We start from the raw sequence: 19,345 nt of genomic DNA, 5'->3' as shown, positions 1-19,345 counted from the left end.
AGGTAATTTACATGCGTCATAACATCAACTTTTGTAAGTATTACCAAATGTGTACTTATTATTAAAGGTAAAATTTAAAAAATCATATTGAGGCATTTTTTCTAGAGGCTTTAATGTTATTGTAGGCCTTATATTGCATGAATTGTAGAATTCTTAAAGCAATTTGATGGTAAAATGTATAATTTAAAACAAAAATAGACTGCATTTAATTTTTGTTCCCAAAAGGTATGCTAAATTAAACAGATTGTATATATTCTGCAGATTGTTTTCTATTCGAAATATCATTTGGTATGTTTGGAAAGGGGAAAGCATGATGTTTCAAGAGAAGGACTACACAGGAAGTTTTCTCTCTTTTAAATTATTTAAGCAACTTTCAAATTCGGTGCAATCATAAGGCGTTTACAAAGAACCTCAAATGCATTAAGAGCTCATTGAGTGGTTAGATTGCATAGTGGTTGCAAATTAAGCAACTTGAAAGCCATGTTTAATCCTCCAGGATATCATATAGAGAAATTGAACAAATACGCACTTTCTAAATAATCCCCTAGTGACCCAAAATGTTAAATATGGGGTTTCATGAAGGAAGAAAATTGTATACTCACTTTCAGTTCAGTAATTATTTTACTGAAAAATTTGTAATGTAAATGGAAGGTTTTGTTTACATATAAAATGCAAATTATATATTATTTACATTACTACATTATGTAAATACCAGGAACCAGGAAACTATTACAGAAAGTAAATGCCTTTTAATCACTAAAGACATAAAATAAAACTATGGACCAATTATTTTTTTCCATGTACAAAAAGACAGAATAATTCAGAATTATCTCAAAAGAAGTAAGAAGTATTCTAAACAGGCCACAAAGTTCAGAATTCACTGCTAAACAAAATTATATATTATTCTCAAAAATTCATATTACAGTGCTAACTTGATAATGGTGAACAGTAAGTGTTAGTGAATATTAGACTAAAAACACTTTCTAACAATTCAAGTCTCATGATACTGAAATGGGCTTTCTTACCTGAAAATCAGTTTTATCTCCCAGAAAGTAAAGAAGGAATACGTAATCACCCTCCAGAGAAATTGAAAGGAAGAGAATTATACATGTTAGTGCTCATATTTTGTTGTTCAAAGAGGGGAAGCCAGTGTGTGTGTTTCCAGGAAGGGAGGCTAGTGTATGAGTTTATTAGTAAGGATATTTTATCTCACAGATAATGTAATCATAGAAAAATGTATTTTTAGATAGTCCTTTATTTCTGTTTTTTTTTTTTCATAAATTCAGAAATGGTTAGTTTGGTTGCCACTAAGGAGTCTCAGGATGATGTTTCAAACACATGCATATTATTTATTTATTTTATTTTCGAGACAGAGTCTCGCTCTATTGCCCAGGCTGGAGTGCAGTGGCATGATCTTGGCTCAGTGAAACCTCTGTCTCCCAGGTTCAAGCAATTTTCTTGCCTCAGCCTCCTGAGTAGCTGGAATTATTGACACCCATTAAAAACAATTGACTGAGAGTTATTAAAAGTATTACACTCTGCTAATTATCCCTCAAACCCATTTTACTAGTCTACTTTTTTAGTAAAAAGTTTGATTGTAGAAGAGGAACTCACCAAACAGCTGGAAGCCTCTTTTCTTAGCTTTCATGCTGCCAGCTGTGGTTTCTGACTAAGGTCTGTTTTGTCACTGTGAGTGCAAGAGTGTGAACAACTTCTGGACGACATCCTAATGAGCACTAGCTTGTGCTCTACTTTCTCTATCTTGTCCCACAGGCCAGACAGCAAAAATTGTGGGTATGATTCCACTACAGCAATGCAGGCAAGGAACACTGGGGGAGAGCAGAAAAGAAGGTAGAAGAAATTCCAAGTTTTATTATTCACTGCCATTTTTGTAGTTTTCCTACTACAATAGATTTATCTGTGATTTAACCCAGTGGCTTTGTATGTGTTGGTATGTGAAGACTATTTAAAGAGTATTCAAGCATGGACAGATTTAAGGAAATTAATTTTCAACCCTTTAAGCTTCCAAATATACTCTTTAAAAACATAATTTGCCTGAGAATATGTTTGAATTACCAAGAGCTCTTCTTCAGTTTTGCAAAAGAAAAGCACATCCTATCAGCATCCCTGCTCTTAAGTCAGTGTGAATCTCTTGCTATGGAAACCCCCATGGTATCAATATAAAAATGGGAAGTTTTCTTTAGTGATTGATAAAGAAACCATAAACTCACAGGACTTCCTGTACTCCCTTGCCATAACCATAATTAAGTACCGCGAATAAATGGAGAAATCCAGATTCAAACTCAGCCAGTTAGTACTAGTGCCTATTCTCTTAATCACAGGACAAGGACTCCAAAAAGGCAAGTCTAAAAGACAAAGCCATTACACACAAAGCTCTGCTCACTGATACTCTGTACTCCGGTTCTGAGCCCCATCAACAATCATCCTCAAGGTGTGAAGGCTGATTTGGGTGAGGCAGGAAGAGTATTAATTGAGTCCCACTGGAGTTCAAGACTAAAATTAAAATAACAATCAAAAACAAAAATTAATGGAAAATTACTATATGCCAAGCACTGTGCAAAGCCATTTACAGGGATTGACAAAAATGCTGTGAGAAGGATATCATAATCCTCAGTTTATACATGAATAGGTCACAGAAAGGTGAAGCAATTATTTTAAATGTAGCATCAGAAGTAGGTGGCTAAGTAATTGTTCAAATCAACTCAGTTTGATGGGTGCTAATATGTTTTTATCTAATCTAAGACATAAAATGTAGTAGCATCCCTAAGAAATACATGTCAGTAAGAATCAGTATAGATTACACTTCTCCAAAGTTTATATTCTGTGAAATACAATTCTGTTATATTCTGTGAAATTTATATTCTGTTCTCTCCAAACTTTATATTCTGTGAAAGGCCACACACTTTGTTAAGCAAATAAACCTTTTATGATTACTAAAATATCACAGAAAAACATACAATATTGATGTCAAAAATGCTGATACTGTGTATATTGACAATGATAGGTATTTTATTTTCATGCCTGTAATAATTAAAGTAGTTATAGTGGATGGGCTGTCTACTTAAATACTAGTTTTCTGTGAAAATCCATGTTGCTATGAATCCTCACTTAAAGTCATGTGTTGCTTAATGATGGGGATATATTTTGAGAAATGTATTGTTAGATGACTTTTTCTTCGCTGTGTGAATATTGTAGTGAAGTACAAACCTAGATGGTATAGCTCACTACATAGCTAGGCTATATGCTGTAGTCTGTTGCTCCTCAGCTACACACCTGTACAGCATGGTACTGTACTGAATACTACAGGCAACTGTAACAAAATGGGAGTTATTTGGGTATCAAAACATAGATAAAGTACAGTACAAATAAAGAATAAAAGGTAAATAATGGTACAACTGTGTAGAACACTTACAATGAATGGAGGTTCCAGAACTGAAGTTGCTCTGGTGAGTCACCAAGTGAGCGGTGAGTGAATGTGAAAGCTTAGGACATCACTGCACACTGCTGTAGACTTTAAACACTGTACACTTAGGCTACACTAAATTTATTTAAATTTTTTTCTTTCTTTGATAATAAATGAATATTAGCTTACTGTAACTTTTTTACTTTGTAAATGTTTCATTTTTAAACTTTTGATTATCATAATATTTAGTTTAAAATACAAACACATTGTACAGCTGTGCAAAACATTTTGTATTTTTATTTTATATGTCTTTTCCTATTTTAAAATTTTTTGGCATTTTAATGTTTTTCTATAAAAACTAAGACACAGCACACACATTAGTCTAGGCCTACACAGGGTCAAGATCATCAATATCACTGTTTTCCACCTCTCCATCTTGTCCTACTGGAAGGTCTTCAAGGACAGTATCATACATGGAATTGTCATCTTCTATAACAATGTCTTCTTCTGAAATACCTTTTGAAGGATCTGCCCAAGGCTGTTTTACAGTTAACTTTGTTTAAATAAATAAGTAGTAGGAGGGCACTCTAAAATAATAATGAAATATATAGTATACTAAATAAATAAATTGGTAACATAGTCATTTAGACAATAGTAATTTTTCAGCTCCATTATAATCTTCTGGTACCACCATTGTATATGTTGTTCAGTGTTGATTGAAACATGTGGCACATTACTGTATGTTATTTTATTAATAGTAGTATTGGTGAATGGAGGTTGTCTGTGGTGATTTTATTAAGAAAAATTGTTTTTACTCTGGAAAATAGTTGCCTTTAATCTGGGAAATTCCTAGTTGGGGAATAGTCATGTTTACAAGGCTTGGAAAGGGAGAAAACAGATTAGAAAATAATTTTAATCAAAGCCCTGGTGGAAGGGTTCCTACATGTTGCAATACACCCAAAGAGACTTAAAGAAGTTTTAGTCAACTTGAACAGAGAAGTGGTTAATGAGCCACATGCAGGAGGTAGTTCACCTGAATCACATGCATTAAATATACCCCAGAATGTGTGGAGGGCCCCACTGTGTTTGTATAGTAGCTAGGATGGAAGAGAGATAAGTTCTTAATGCAGAAGTATTCTTAGCCTTCTTTCTTTCCTATTAGCTAAATGTAATTTATTCATTGCCTGCTAAACTTCTCCCTTTTCCCTCTATACGCAAATAATTCTAACTTGGAGAATGTACATGTTTGGCATCATAGGTAAAAAGAGAAAACTCTTTCTTCTCCTCTTTAGTTTTTTCTTTCTCTTTCTTTTTCTGTGTCCATTTAGTAGTTCCTTTTCCTGAATAATTTCTATTAATTTATTCTGTGGGGCCAAACAAGACAGATAATTGCACAGGGATCAGAGATAAGAGTAAGAGCTGAAATGATGAGGATGGAGTCCACACAGGAACAGAGCCATGACTGGTGTAATAAAGCTCACATAGAGACAATCAGATATTATGTAGGAGGGCTTTCTGTGGAGCGAGGAGGGTGCCAATACTGGAGTGAGGGTGACCTAGATCAGAGTTTCAAAGCATGTGCAGCCTGAGGGGATAATCATGTATGAGGTAAGAGCAATGTTAGCTGCCCAGCCCAACTGTGAAGGGGACACCTCCGTGAAGAAGACCGTAGCAGTGACCATGTGAGGTTAAATACAGAATGTTTGATTAAATAAGTGAATATATTAAGGATCATGGAAACCAGGGTTTCACTGTCAGAGAAGGATTATGCATAATTAATTGGACAGGAAGAAAACCATAATGAAATCGACTGTTTTTAATATTGAAATTTGAGGTGTCTCTACATGCTTATGATTTTCAATAGATGAGTGTGCGTTCATGACATCACAATATAGACGATAGAATATCCTGCATTATTATATATTATATATTGTATTATATTTTTCCTACATCAGTCCTCTAGAAGGCCCAAGGACAGTGACAGTTTGACAGCTTAAAATAAATGGACACATCTATCTTGGTTTCTAAATACCAATCTCCACTAAAAGGAACTCGTGCTCTAGGAAAAATGGCTGATTCCAGGGTTGTGACACATAAATTATTAGATAAGCTTAAACTGGTTTTTTTTTTTTTTTTTTTTTTTTGAGGCGGAGTCTCGCTCTGTCGCCCAGGCTGGAGTGCAGTGGCCCGATCTCGGCTCACTGCAAGCTCCGCCTCCCGGGTTCCCGCCATTCTCCTGCCTCAGCCTCCCCAGTAGCTGGGACTACAGGCGCCGCCACCACGCCCGGCTAATTTTTTTTTGTATTTTTAGTAGAGACGAGGTTTCATTGTGTTAGCCAGGATGGTCTCGATCTCCTGACCTCGTGATCCGCCCGTCTCGGCCTCCCAAAGTGCTGGGATTACAGGCTTGAGCCACCGCGCCCGGCCTGTTTTTTTTTTTTTTTTTTTTTTAGCTAGAAAATGAGTAAGTTCTCAAAGAATGATTGGAAGGTGAACATGAAATCAAGCTTGAAGGAATTTGCACTGGCACAGGCATGAATGCAAAAACACCTAAGTAATGTTGAATAAAGTATGACACCATGAGCCCAAGCTCTAATTAATAAATAAATGAATTGAAAAATTGGTAAGTTACAATGTAGTTCTACAGTTTTAAGCAATTTTTAAAATGAAATATGTATTTACGGTGGAGAAAAGTAGACAGTCTATCTTACCAAAGTAAATATTATCAGTTATGGGACAAGTTAAAATTGGGTGCTACTACAATGCAATGTGAATAACACAGTATCTCTTCTACGACATTCCTACAAAACATGCACAACCTGAATGTGCTCATCAACAAACATCAGACAAAACCAAATTCATGGACATTTTAGATTGATTAATGTGACATAATGCCAGCAACTTACACTAAAATGGTTTTATGGCGGAAAAAATTCTTTGTATTCTACTTTTAGTGTTTCTGTAAGTGTTAGATTATTTCAAATTAAAAGTAAAATTGCTTTAACAAAAAAATAATAAAATTGGAGAAATGACAGTGTGGGATTCGCTGATTAAAAACAATGTAATTTTAAGTAAAGGGTGAACAGAAAATGAAGGAATGGTAGAACGGAGAGATGTTAAATGTAGCAGTACTACAATTTAGAAAAATTTTGTTTTGAAGATAAAATCAAAGAACAGGGTTTTTGGTCTTTCACTATCATTTAGATAGAGAATATTAAGAGTTGTAGAGATCCTGAGAACATGAATTTCTGTACATTAACAATATATTCCTATCTTTTAGAAAATTTTCAAGGATCTAAGCAAACATCAGAATTGCTTTGAAAAATATCTTTCTGTGTTCCAACTACATAAAGAAGTGAATCTGACTGAATCAAGGTTTCTTCTAATTCTATTAGTTCTTTACTTATGGTATTCTAAAGGGAATAGACATTTTCCACATTTGAATCCTGAAAATTTTGATTGTATCAGTCTGTTAAATATTATTTGATCTGAAAATTTTTAATGAGTACAGCAGAAAGCAGTCTTCATAATGATACTTTGACACCTGAGAATAAAAATGTGTCCTCAAAAAGGTTTTAATATATGTCATGTCTTATTTATTCATTTGTTTTTAATCTATTTTTATTTTGTATGTTACAGATTGAGCATTCCCAATTCAAAATCTGAAATCTGAAATGCTCCAAACTCTGACACTTTTTGAATGCCGACATGACACCACAAGTTGAAAATTCCACGTGTAAGTACTTAATACAAACTGAGTTTTATGCACAATGTTGCCAGAAATTACCTTCAGGCTATGTGTATAAGCTATATATAAAACATAAATAATTTTTTTGTTTAGAATTGGTTGACATGCCCAATATAGCTCATTATATATATTCCAAAATCTGAAAAAAGAATGGAAATTCAAAACATTTCTGATTTTGGATAAGGAATGCTCAACCTGTATTAAAATAATTTTTCTTGTAGAAAGAATGCTAATATTTACATGTTTACTTACTTGGGCATTTTAATTAAGCAGTTAAATTTATGCATTTGTTCATAAAAATTAAGACCACATAAAATGTTTAAGGAAAAAGCTATTAGTATTTATACTGCAGGATAATGACAGAGGATGACTAGATAGGTTATACATAGGTAAAGATTAAGAGAGCAATATAATAGCTCTCCATATAGCTAGACATATTTAGATGTGGAAGAGTGGTAAAAAAAGAAAACAAACAATCTAGACTTAATAAGTTAAAACTCTGCTTCAAGTATTTTGCAAGGAGTCCACTGCTTCTGCACTCATTTAATTCTCACACCTCTCATGTCAGAAATTAATGAACTTAATTTAAGGAAAATAGTAGTAAGAAGCTAAATGAACTTCTCAATTGCCAGAGGTTTTACTGGTATGTAGCAGTCTTAATAATAGATACTGTTAGGACCTCATGACATTAGATACTGATTAAAGCTTTCAAAAGGAATAAATGACTACTCAAATATATTTAAAAAGCAAAATCCTCTAGAGAAAAAAATAAATGACGTTCCTTAATAGTCACAAATTTCTATCTAATTTTAAAATTAGAATTCCAATCTGCAATGTAAGATTTTTTCTCTTTTCTAATTTTTATGAATAAATAACAATTATACATACGTATGGGGTACATGTGATATTTTGATACATGCATACAACTTTTAATGGTCAAATCTTTATAATAACTCAAAAATAGCAAATTCTGAGGAGAATATACTAGAAAAAAAAATGAACCTAAATCAGTGCCTCTGCAGGAATAATTCATTAACCACTTATACTTATTATTAGCTCTTATAGCAAGTTGTAAACTAGAACACTGAAAAATAAAAGATTGACATGGAAAGGACTGGTGAAGTGAAAAGAACCATTTTTCTGGTAACTTGCCTGCTCACACCGAGAAACCAAAGTTGTAGGAACTGAAACAGTTTGTAACAGTTCTGAATTCCATCTCTGATGCTGGAATCATAGAAGTAGGTTCTAAGAATTTTTTTTCAATATCCCTCCTAGTATCTTTCCCCAACATCTATGTTTTCAAAAACTAACATTCATAGCATTGTTTCTCCACTATAGAAACGGCTCATGACCTTTTTCTCACTGAAGTTGTCTGGGTAAGAAGTCTGGGGACAATGAGCTATCGTGGGAATGATCTCTTCTGTAGCAAAATTGATGAATTCATTATAGTTCTTGAAATGACTGTTCATCCAGGGTTCCATGTGACAATGGTAACTGTCTTAAAGAAGTCTAGCAGTCATAACACAGCCATGTTTTCCCTACTCCAAACCCATATAGGAGAGGAGAATCATTTATTATGGCAAATGCTTTTGTCTTAACTCCTTAATATTTTATATTACAATTGTTACTAAATATTAATACATCAGTAGGCCAGAATAAATGAAAAAGAGGTATTCTGTTGTGTTCACATTAGCCACAGTTCACATGTTAGTTAGGTATATCTTATGGACAATAATTTAATGTGGCCAAATACAATTCCAAGAGTTAGGTGTTAACCATACTTCAATAAAATACTCTGTCTTTTTGTAGGTATGAGGAACTTCCTATTAGAAAAGTGATTTATTTTGAGATATAATCCATACTATAATAGCTACATGGAAAAAGAACTAAAAGTATATTGGACAAAATGAATAAAGAGCAAAACACATGTTGACTCTGATGAAAATAATGTCTGAGTGATAAGAGCTGCTTATGCAAGTTAGGCTTCATTTTTGTATGAATTGATTAAATTCTTATCACTGGAGGCAGCGAAAGGGAAGGGGACTTTTAAAGGATTCTGTATAGGGAACAGCTTTGAGCTCTTCAGCAATCTTAGAGTAACTAAATCACATGTAATATAAAATTTTCTCTCCAAATATTTTGAAGGTAAAAAGTCAATAAATATTAAGTTATAAAATATACCTGCGGGATCATACTTTCTGTAGCAAATATTTGAGAAACAGTCAGAGACTTAATTTATATGCAAGACAATGATTTAAATACTGACAGCACTTTATGGGGTCTAATAAGTTTTCTATTTTCCAAATCAATTTGACTTATATTACCGCAACTAATCATTACTTTGTGAAACCAAGATAAATGTGTTGGCATAATTATCATCTCATTTATGTGGACTAAGAAATTTGAACAAAGAGAAATTATGTGACTTACCTGACATTACACAAATGATAGAGTTGATACCACCATCCTAAAATCTCTGCCTTTTAGTTGTGTTTTTCTCCTGGTATAAAATGCTGCTCTCCTTTTTAATTATTAGGAATATTGAGTGAGACTGACTTGTTGTTATTTGCATCAGATGTATTAGAAATCAGTTTCATTATTATTTGCTTTGGACAAATTTGCGTAGGGAATTTTCTTTATAAATAAAAGAGTTTATAAACATGTAAAAATTTCATGACTTTTTAATCATGTTTTTAAAATTAAGAACTATAACATAAAAAACTTGTATAAATATGAAATATTTGTTAATATGTATTTTGCAAATAATTTTATGTATTATATCTATCCATATTAAGAGATTTATTTCAACAATGTTTATTATAAAAATGATACTTACATTTTGTTAATCCAAACAAGAGCTTTTAAAAAATTACTTTCCAACTGCCCCATTCTCTTCTCTGCTACTTTCTAAAGGCATTCATTAATTCCTACAAAGTTTTCTAGAATTTTCTGATGTACATGAAAACATTTATGGAAATGTGCTATTGATTTAATATTATGTCTATTTAATACCCAGTTTTTTACATAGTGTTATATCATAAGTCTTTTGGTTTTCTAAATTAGATATAGAATATATTTCATTATATGACTTTTTCGTTTGGCTCCTCCAACTCTTCTTTCTTTAGTTTTACTTCTACTTCATTTGGTGTTCCATTTCAGATTATTTTATTTATTTCTTCCTAGCTTCTAAATTTTGGAGTTTGTATTGAATTGATGCTGGGTTTAGATTCTTAAATCACTTCCTGCCTTTATCTAAACTCATTGCCTAGGTAATATTATTTGTATCTTGGATTTGAAAGTCATTTGTAAAATTATAATAATATAATCAAAATATAATCATTACATAATCAAAATGTAATATATAATAATTTCTAAAACTTCCAAATCAATATCTTCAGATCTGATATGTCTACTGAATTCTAGATTCACAGATACCATGAACTAGTTAAGGTTGCCTCTTAGATATTTAAATAGGCTCTCTAATGGAACACAATCAAAATAGAATTATTGATTCCCACTCCCAAATTTGTTCATGTTAGAACTTACACCATTCAATAAATGGAACCTCCAGTTTTTCAGTAGCTCAAGCAAAAATCTTATGTATTAATAACACATTTAGCTCCTCTATTTCTTACACTTTATATTCAATTAATTAGCGAATTCCTTCCATTCTATTTTAAATATAGGATTTAACATCTTTTAACTCTTTCTGCTTCCTTTGCTTTGGTTCAAGAGAATATCCTAGCTCTCACTTTTATTAGGTTATAAGTTTCTGTTTTTCATGATTTTACCCTGGATTTTACTGAGAATTATTTCCAGGCAGAGCATTGTAGCTTGATTTTTGAACTCACTGTTGCATGGAGCGTAAGAAAAATTAGGCCACAGTGAAGATGAAGATGCAGCTTTTTCTACCTTCAGTGGGCTTCATTAAAGAGACAGGAGAAGTGACAAGAAACACGAGGAAGGCTATGGATCTAATAAACAAATTTGAGGCTCCTCCTGTGTCCGTGGTTAGACTTTAGCTGTTTCTAAGAAGGGGTATCCCCTAATAGCCTTTAACAGAGTAATCTGCAAAAAGCATCATCTCCTCCCTGTAACATTGGAATATTTAAGGAAAAATAATTCTAGTTTTGGACTTACAGGTTTATTGGACTGGCTTGAGTGTAAAGTCTGAGAACATAAAGCACTTAAGCCACTTATTCATGCAGAATCATTGAAGTTAACTAAGTAAAACTTCTTCACATGAGGTTTCTATTAGTGATGTAGGATTTTTTGCTTCTTAGTTCAGCTAAAATCTGGGTTCTTATCACAGAACTAGGAATAATTAGGCACGCGGACACATTGAAAGGCGAGAAGAGCGGTATTTATTAAAGGAAAGCTCTTGGGGAATAAAAAGGGGTCCTGCCAACAGGCTCTCACCTCACAGACTGAATACCAGGCCACCACACAGGAGCTGAAGAGGCCCAGCTCCTCCCCTCTGCATAAGGCCGGGAACCCCTGGTGGCTCCACACCATTCTCCCAGTTCACAGGAGGGCCCCCAGTCCATTGTGGGCATGCCCAGACAAGGCCCTAGGCAGGTTCCCTTATCTTCCTCCTGAATCTATCATTAAGAAACGTTTCCAGTAGGCTACATTGCAGTAAACTTAAAAAATGTGTGTTTCAACTCTAAGTTGCCTTTATAGAGTACTTATAGGTTGCAGAACTTTTTCACATATTTTAACATTTTTTATTTTACTTATTAGTTCTTTTAATTATATTTACTTATTGATTACCTGAGATCCCTCAGGAAAATTTGCTTGTTTCTTTAGATAAGTTACTAATGAGACAGATGCAGCCTCTTTCTTCATTGACCTCACACTTTCACTTGCTTAACCTGCTTTTACTTTTTCCACATTACCCACCCACTTAGTGGGCCACATTTTGCATTGTTCTGTATTTTTCTCCTTGTATTATTTTCCTATTGATATTTTCTCTTCTTAGAATATATTACCTAATCTTTGCAAACGATATCTTACCTATCCTCAAAGGACAAGTTTAGTCTCTGTTTGGAATCCTTTCGTGGTTTTCCTGGCTAGAAATATGTTCTTCCTCTTGTGAACTCAAACGTGCCAAATATATACATCTTTATTTAGACACTTCACTTTTTATCCAGTTAAAATGATGGTAAGAGTTTATTTCCAATCTGCCTTATTATTTTGTTTGCCTCTTAATGGCATGAAAATTATCTTGTTGATCATTGTACCTCATTACCACTACTGTTATGATGCCTGGAATAGTATTAAAAAGTTAACTAATGAATGCCCTTCCTCAGTTTCCCATCTCTGTGCAGCCTGGAAATTCTCTCATAAGTAAGTGAGGGAAATCATATGCTCTTCTCACTTACCTTGGTTCTCAGGAATTTTTGTGATCCATTGCCTGATGGTTAGTATTTAAAAAAAAAAAAACATTCTTTCATTTATTTATTTTGTTTTTATGTGGTTGTTTTTACTTGGGAAGGTAAATTTAGTCTTGGTTGCTCCATCTTTTCCAGATGCAAGTCTCACAATCAGTTACATTTAAGGCAAGAAAGGGGAGACTTGAATTTAGTCATCTCCCTTATTATGAAGATGACTGATAAACTGTTAACCTACCAAGAATTGAAACAGAGAGAACTGCGGAAAGCTGAGATGAAGTTGGTGCAAAGACAGACAGCTCACATGGTGTAATCCATGCCCCAGTGAGTATTATCTTTTATTCTGTATATATTATACTGCATGTTTTATCTGGAGGATTTGTTGATCCCCAAACATACTTAGTTATTCCCCTTTTGTGTCTAATGAAAGACAGTAAGTCTAATGTATAATGTCAAGTGCAAGGTGGGCCCTATCTTCCCCTGACAGCTCTGAAGATTTTTGAATGCTTTTCTCTGTGAACGAGAACAAGGTGCACAAAGAAAATTTCCTTATTGGTCCACATGTAGCTATGTATGTTTTCTCTTAATCTCAAAGAACAACCTAATCCTGAAGAGGAGATGTATCTACAAGTGTTTATTAATTAACACTCACTTTTTTATTTATATTATATAAAAGAGGAAGATATAGTTACTTTTCTCAAAATATGATTGTTGTTACTAACGTTGGTGGTAACTTTCCCACGTGCTACACTGGATCCACTACAAAGTTGTATAGATATACATATTTAGTGATCTTTTTATAGACCAATTAAAGGAAAAACAAAAGCAAGTTAGTTACATCATTACTCTCCTAACCCCAAATCAACCAGTAAACAAACACTGGTATCCTTACCCCCATTTCATCCAGCTCTATGAACTGCCAGGGTGAGCTGATCCACTTATCTCTGAACCTAACAATTTCCTTACATTAGTCCACTTTGTATTCTTTTAATTGAGAGCAAAGTTTCCTTCTCAAGAGCACTTTCTTCTCCCTCATTTTCCAAGACTGAAATTATCCAAAGTTTTTCCTATTCCTTTTTCTCCTCCTGGGAAAAGTTGGTATTTGTATAGAGCTGCTAAGTTTTCGACTGAAAACTTTTTCTTCTAAGTAAAGAGGGAAACTCTAAAATCAGGAATACAGGTTGCCAGGAGTCAGGGATTCTATACAAGCAAGTAAATAAACTGTAACTTATGCTATTTAAAAAATACATTCTGACAATGACACACCTGTCATTATCACATTTGAGAGCAATTATCACAAAATGTATGACAAATTATATCATTTAATACACTTTACCCATCCTTTTAGAGGATATTCTACTATTAATAGGTAGTTTACTATTGTACTACTTAAGGGAGATTACACTATAAATAATTCCCCGTTTAGGTGCTGCCAATGTTAAGAAGGCATATTGTTGCAGCTGATTTACTTTATATTCTGCACATGTGTTATACAATGTAATATTAACAAGAAAATAATTATACTATATAAAATGCATCAGTAATTATTCTTGTAAATATGATCCATTTACAACCCTTGTAAATAAGTCAATTAGAGGATAATTATATGTAACATTAATTCTAATTACAACAACAACAAAAATTTTCATAGATAGGTGAAATCAATTGTAAACTCTGGCAATTAAAGAATAATTAACTTAGAAGCAGGAGTCTTATGTGAGTTTTGAGGGATAACTAATAATTTGACAAATGGAAGAAAAGTGGAAAATGAAATGTTCTTGCACACAGGACAAAAGTGAGAAGCAGTAGTCCCTTCTCCAGTGCTAAGGCCAATTTTCATATTTAGTTAACTTATGCTATTCTTTGAATTGTGCCCTCCACTGCCAAATTCATATGTTGAAGTCCCAACTACCAATGTGACAGTATTTGGAGTTTCACTCTTTGGGAAATAATTAACTTTAGATGATATCATGAGGGTAAGGCCCTCATGATGAGATTAGTATCCCTGTAAAAGATACCAGAGAGCTTACCCTCATCCTCTTGTCACCATGTGAGGACATAGTGAGAAAACAAGTCAGGAAGAGTCTTCAACAGACCTCAACAAATCCAGCACCCTGAACTCAGGCTTCTGGCTTGTAGAGTTGTGAGAAAATAAATTTCTGTTGTTTAAGCTACCCAGTTTATGGTATTTTGTTATGGGAAACCTAGCTGACTAGTAGAACATAGATACACAATCATTACTGGCTCCACAGAGCAGAATCAGTTTGAAGATCCGGCTGTTTTAGAACCTACCCAAACACTGAATGGCAACAGTAGGCAACCAATTCATTTGATTTTTTTACTTCTGAGTAAAAAATCAGAGATGAGGAAATCCCATTTTAGCTTAGTTTAGCTTAGCTTATCGAATAAGCAGCCCATACTATACTTGACGTGTTATCCTCATACCTCTCAATGCCGTGCGGCCACATGTACACACACACAAACACACAGTTCATTAGAAAATTTTTTGGATTATGGAACTTTGGGCTCAGATTCATTAATGTCTTTCAGTTTTTTTAAAAGATAAATTCAATTCTCATTTTGATTTTCAAAATCCTTACTATTTTCCCCTCAAAAATATGTTCATTCTTAGGACTATTACTCTATTTTAGGACTACAAGAATACAAAACTTATCGTACATATACCTATAAATTACAGATAAAGGTATTGCTCCTGAGATGTCTATAGACTTTTTCCCAGCCTCACTCACATTTGGGTTGAAAATATGTGACTAGCTCTGGTCTGCTGGCTATGAGCAAAATGGCATGCATATAACTATGGAGTATGGCAATTAAAAGCCCATGTGCTTCCTCCATCTCTCTCTTTCCCAGTGTGATGAACATGGAAAGAGACGTGTTTCAGATGGCATAACCACATATGGAGAAGGGATGCTTAACCTGCATTTAAACTTTACCTGAATGACAAATAAGTTTATTGCATTAAGCCATTAATAATCTTGGGTTTGTTTGTTATAACAGTTAACAGTATTTACCTTATCTTTTACAACATCTATATTCAAGATTCATGTACAATCTGGAGTTTCTGCCTCCCCATTTCTCTGCCTTTAGGAAGCCTACATATTCTTCACTGCCCAAAACTAATCTCACATGTCTTAGATGTCTTCCTAATCTTGTCACATCAGATGGGAAGATTATTCTGTTTTCCCTTTCATAGTCCATTGCATTTTCTGTCTGCAACACTTACAGTTGACCCTTGAACAATGTGGGTGTTAAGGGTACTGACAACCCATGCAGTTTGACTTCTATAAAACTTAACTATTAATAGTATGTGGTTGACCAGAAGTCTTACCAGTAATATAAAGAGTTTATTAATACATATTATGTATTTTATATGTATCATATACTTTATTCTTACAATAAGTAAGCTAGAGAAAAAATATTAGTAAGGAAATCATAAAAATATATATTTACTATTGATTAAATGGAAGTGGATTATCTTAAAAGTCTTCATCCTTATAATCTTCACATTGAGTAGGCTGAGAAGGGGGAGAAAGAGAACATCTTGGTCCTACTGTCTTAGACGTGGTAGAGGCAGAAGAAAATCTGTGCATAGGTGGACCTGTCAAGTCCAAATCCATGTTGTTCCAGGCTCTACTGTACTTGACATTTACTGTCAATATCCCAGATTATGGTTGGTAATATTTACTCCTTTGAATGTGTATGCTTGCCTTTCCCCGACATGTTATAGATAGATTTTTTTCACTCAGATAATTTTTTTAAATGACATTTTTTTCTAATGTTATCTGGAATGTACCTTCAGTCTCCCAGTTCAAGTAAATTGAAATTGATGCAAGAAAATAGGCTAAATGGTTATAAATAACAATAAGCCAGTGCTTTTCCTTTGTGTGATTAAGAGGAAATTTAAATAATAATCTAGTGATAATATCTAGGGAAAATGATTAATTATTCACAGTTGTACTCAAGATTGGAAAAATAAACAATATATCTCATTAATCATGGTTAAGTATTTGGCTGACAATCTCTCATTCACCATTGTGAATGTGAAGACATTTTGCCTGCAAACAATCGACTTGGGGTTGTGGTGACCGTAAAATAACTTCCAAAATTACCTTTAAATATCTTTACCTCAAAAATTATTCTGTAATTATTCCACAGCCACTGCTAAAGGCTTTGTAAAGAACAGGATTATCCAGAAACATAGGGCAAGTTTGTCTTTTAAGTCACAGAGGTATTATAATAACAGATGAATAGTTTTAAAATTACTGACATTAAAGTGAGTGATTTGCCCTAGATTCAAATATGGGGATATTAAATCCCTTTAAACATAATAGTTTCTATTTACGAGATCAGTGTGTTTTCTCTGTCTAATCTATGTTTTTTAAGCTTATTGAGATGATTATTTTTATTAAATCTTCTCTTTTGAATAGATCAAAATCCTTTTATTTGACCCAAAAGGGAGACTCTCTATCTTGTCCTACATATAGGTGGCCATTTGAAAGGGAAGAGGGATGCTTCTTTCCAGATCTGTGATTTCGCCTCTGGGTTGTAAGCTTCTGAGTATCAAATAATGTTTTACTCATACTCATTACATTTTGTTTTCTGCTATAAGGAAGCAGAAAGAACACCCAAGGAATTCTGTGATAGCCTTTCCAAGGTGATTTGGTCTGATGTTGACCAATAAGGAGCTTCACCCAGAGAATATTAGAAAACATGAATCATTTTCCAAACTGAATTGTAGAAACTAAGTTAACAGGAGGCCTACCTTGTTTTATTCCCTTTCTCTGAAAGGTCAAAATATATTTGAAGTGCACTAGGGAAGTCAGCTGTGCAAAGAGATCCTGAGCTAATGCTTTCATAGAGTGGATAATCACTATCATTGCCAAATGGGAATTTTGTAAACTGGCTTTTCAGAGAGCAAGGACTGTCCGGAGTGCACTGCCAGTAACTTTGGAGCAATTGCAATTCTTTCTGGTACATATTCTAGCATGCATGTGCAATTTTAAAATACATCAAATCTTAATATTCAAAAAAAGAAAGAAACAAACAGTTCTTCCAGCTCATTCCCATTTATGCTCTCTTATCCCATGTCCAGTTCCTGAAAGCTTGCTCTTCTTCCTACCATTCTCCCTATTCCCAGTCTCCTTTCTTCTTTTGCTCAAACCTCCCCTGAGGACATTTTTAAAAAATTAGAAAAAAAAATATGTGTGAAAATATAAGTACAATGAATTGTGTGAAAATATGCTTTGATTTGTCGTATGGTAAAGGAATTGGGATTTAAGGTACTAAATTACATTTATTATACTAAGATACTCAAATCATTATTAAAAAGATGTTATTTTAGATTAAAATGACACTTTAAAATTTAATTATTTTAAAAGTCAGCTCATTATTATTTAGAAAAAAACAGTATATCAACACCAATAAATAAATACATTTCCTTTTATAATTTCCAGGCCTAAGAATTATTATCATTATCCAGCCAAAAAAAAAAAAAATAGGTTGTGTTCATAATGTTATTCAAGATTGAGAAGAATTTTGATATTCTGAATCAATTACAAAGGATTTTTAACCAAAATGCTGGGTCCTAGTCATGAACCCTAGTGACAGTTTTGCCATGGCACTCTAAATATATTTCCATTTAATCGGATATTTTTAAATGAGCTAGCGATTATTCTCAGATTATGTTCTTAATCAGTTGCAATTATTTAGTAGAAGTAAACTGATTTCAGCTTCTTTGTCTCTGTGGCTTCTGTGAATTGATTCCAGGCAACATTTTTTGTTCACTCTACTTAAATCTGTAAATCTGTGTTATGTCACTCTCCCAGGGCATTATAATTTTTTCCCTTGAAAGAGAGAAGCATTTTGAACTAAATGGTTGTTCTTACTTATAATGGCAGCAAAGCTGTTTGGGAAGACATTGAATCACTTCTCTATGCTTTTCAGTTTTGTATTTATTATTATTATTATTATTATTATTATTTAGACGGAGTCTCTGTCGCCGGCTGGAGTGCAGTGCCGCGATCTCGGCTCACTGCAAGCTCCGCCTCCCGGGTTCAAGCCATTTTCCTGCCTCAGGTTCCCTAGAAGCTGGGACTACAGGCGCCCGCCACCACGCCCGGCTAATTTTTTGTATTTTTAGTAGAGTCGGGGTTTCACTGTGTTAACCAGGATGGTCTCGATCTCCTGACCTCGTGATCTGCCCATCTCGGCCTCCCAAAGTGCTGGGATTACAGGTGTGAGTCACCGCACCCGGCCTGCTTTTCAGTTTTTAATTGGACAAACTCAATGATGCGCCAGTTAAAGAATAGTTCACATTGCTGCAGCTATCAAAGAACCCAAAGCCTCGATATAAAAAATATCTCATCTCCTATCTTGTAATATTTGTTTTATCACCAAGCATCATCCTTCCATGGCAACATGGAAGAATGGGATATATTTATGTGGCAAATTGATCACAAAATTTATCATCCACACTAGGATACTTTTGTGAGTTAAAGAGGGAATTATTAATAATCATTACAGAAAGAAAACTGGTGGAAATTGGAATTGTTAAGGTAATCAGGCCATAGGCTACCTTAATTTGGGGGAAAAGCCTCTCTTTGATTTTCGTTTATGTTGTGGTCTCTAATCTCTAGCAATGCCCTGGTCTGTTTCTTTCTGCCTTGGTTCTTCTGCTTTCTCTTTGCTAAAGTAGACTCAGTTATATCCCCTTTCTACTGCTCTAATGAAAGTGAACAGTTGAGGCTGTTCTTTATATGA

The 19,345-nt window shown here is 33.9% G+C and overlaps 1 long non-coding RNA gene across 1 annotated transcript in view; it reads left to right on the top strand.

Moving 5' to 3' along the window:
- LOC116269436 overlaps window positions 1-19,345 on the top strand; it is a 39,041-nt gene continuing 19,696 nt past the window's right edge. The window contains exons 1-3 of the long non-coding RNA XR_004176952.1: window positions 1-33; window positions 7,064-7,160; window positions 12,704-12,889. This is a non-coding gene — a long non-coding RNA (uncharacterized LOC116269436). The remainder of the gene's footprint in view (window positions 34-7,063; window positions 7,161-12,703; window positions 12,890-19,345) is intronic.

The sequence above is a fragment of the Papio anubis genome, chromosome 11, assembly GCF_008728515.1.
Source record: "Papio anubis isolate 15944 chromosome 11, Panubis1.0, whole genome shotgun sequence".
NCBI classification, from domain to species: Eukaryota; Metazoa; Chordata; class Mammalia; order Primates; family Cercopithecidae; genus Papio; species Papio anubis.
Note: the sequence above shows the minus strand (reverse complement) of the source record. Positions and strands in the feature narration are given on the sequence as shown.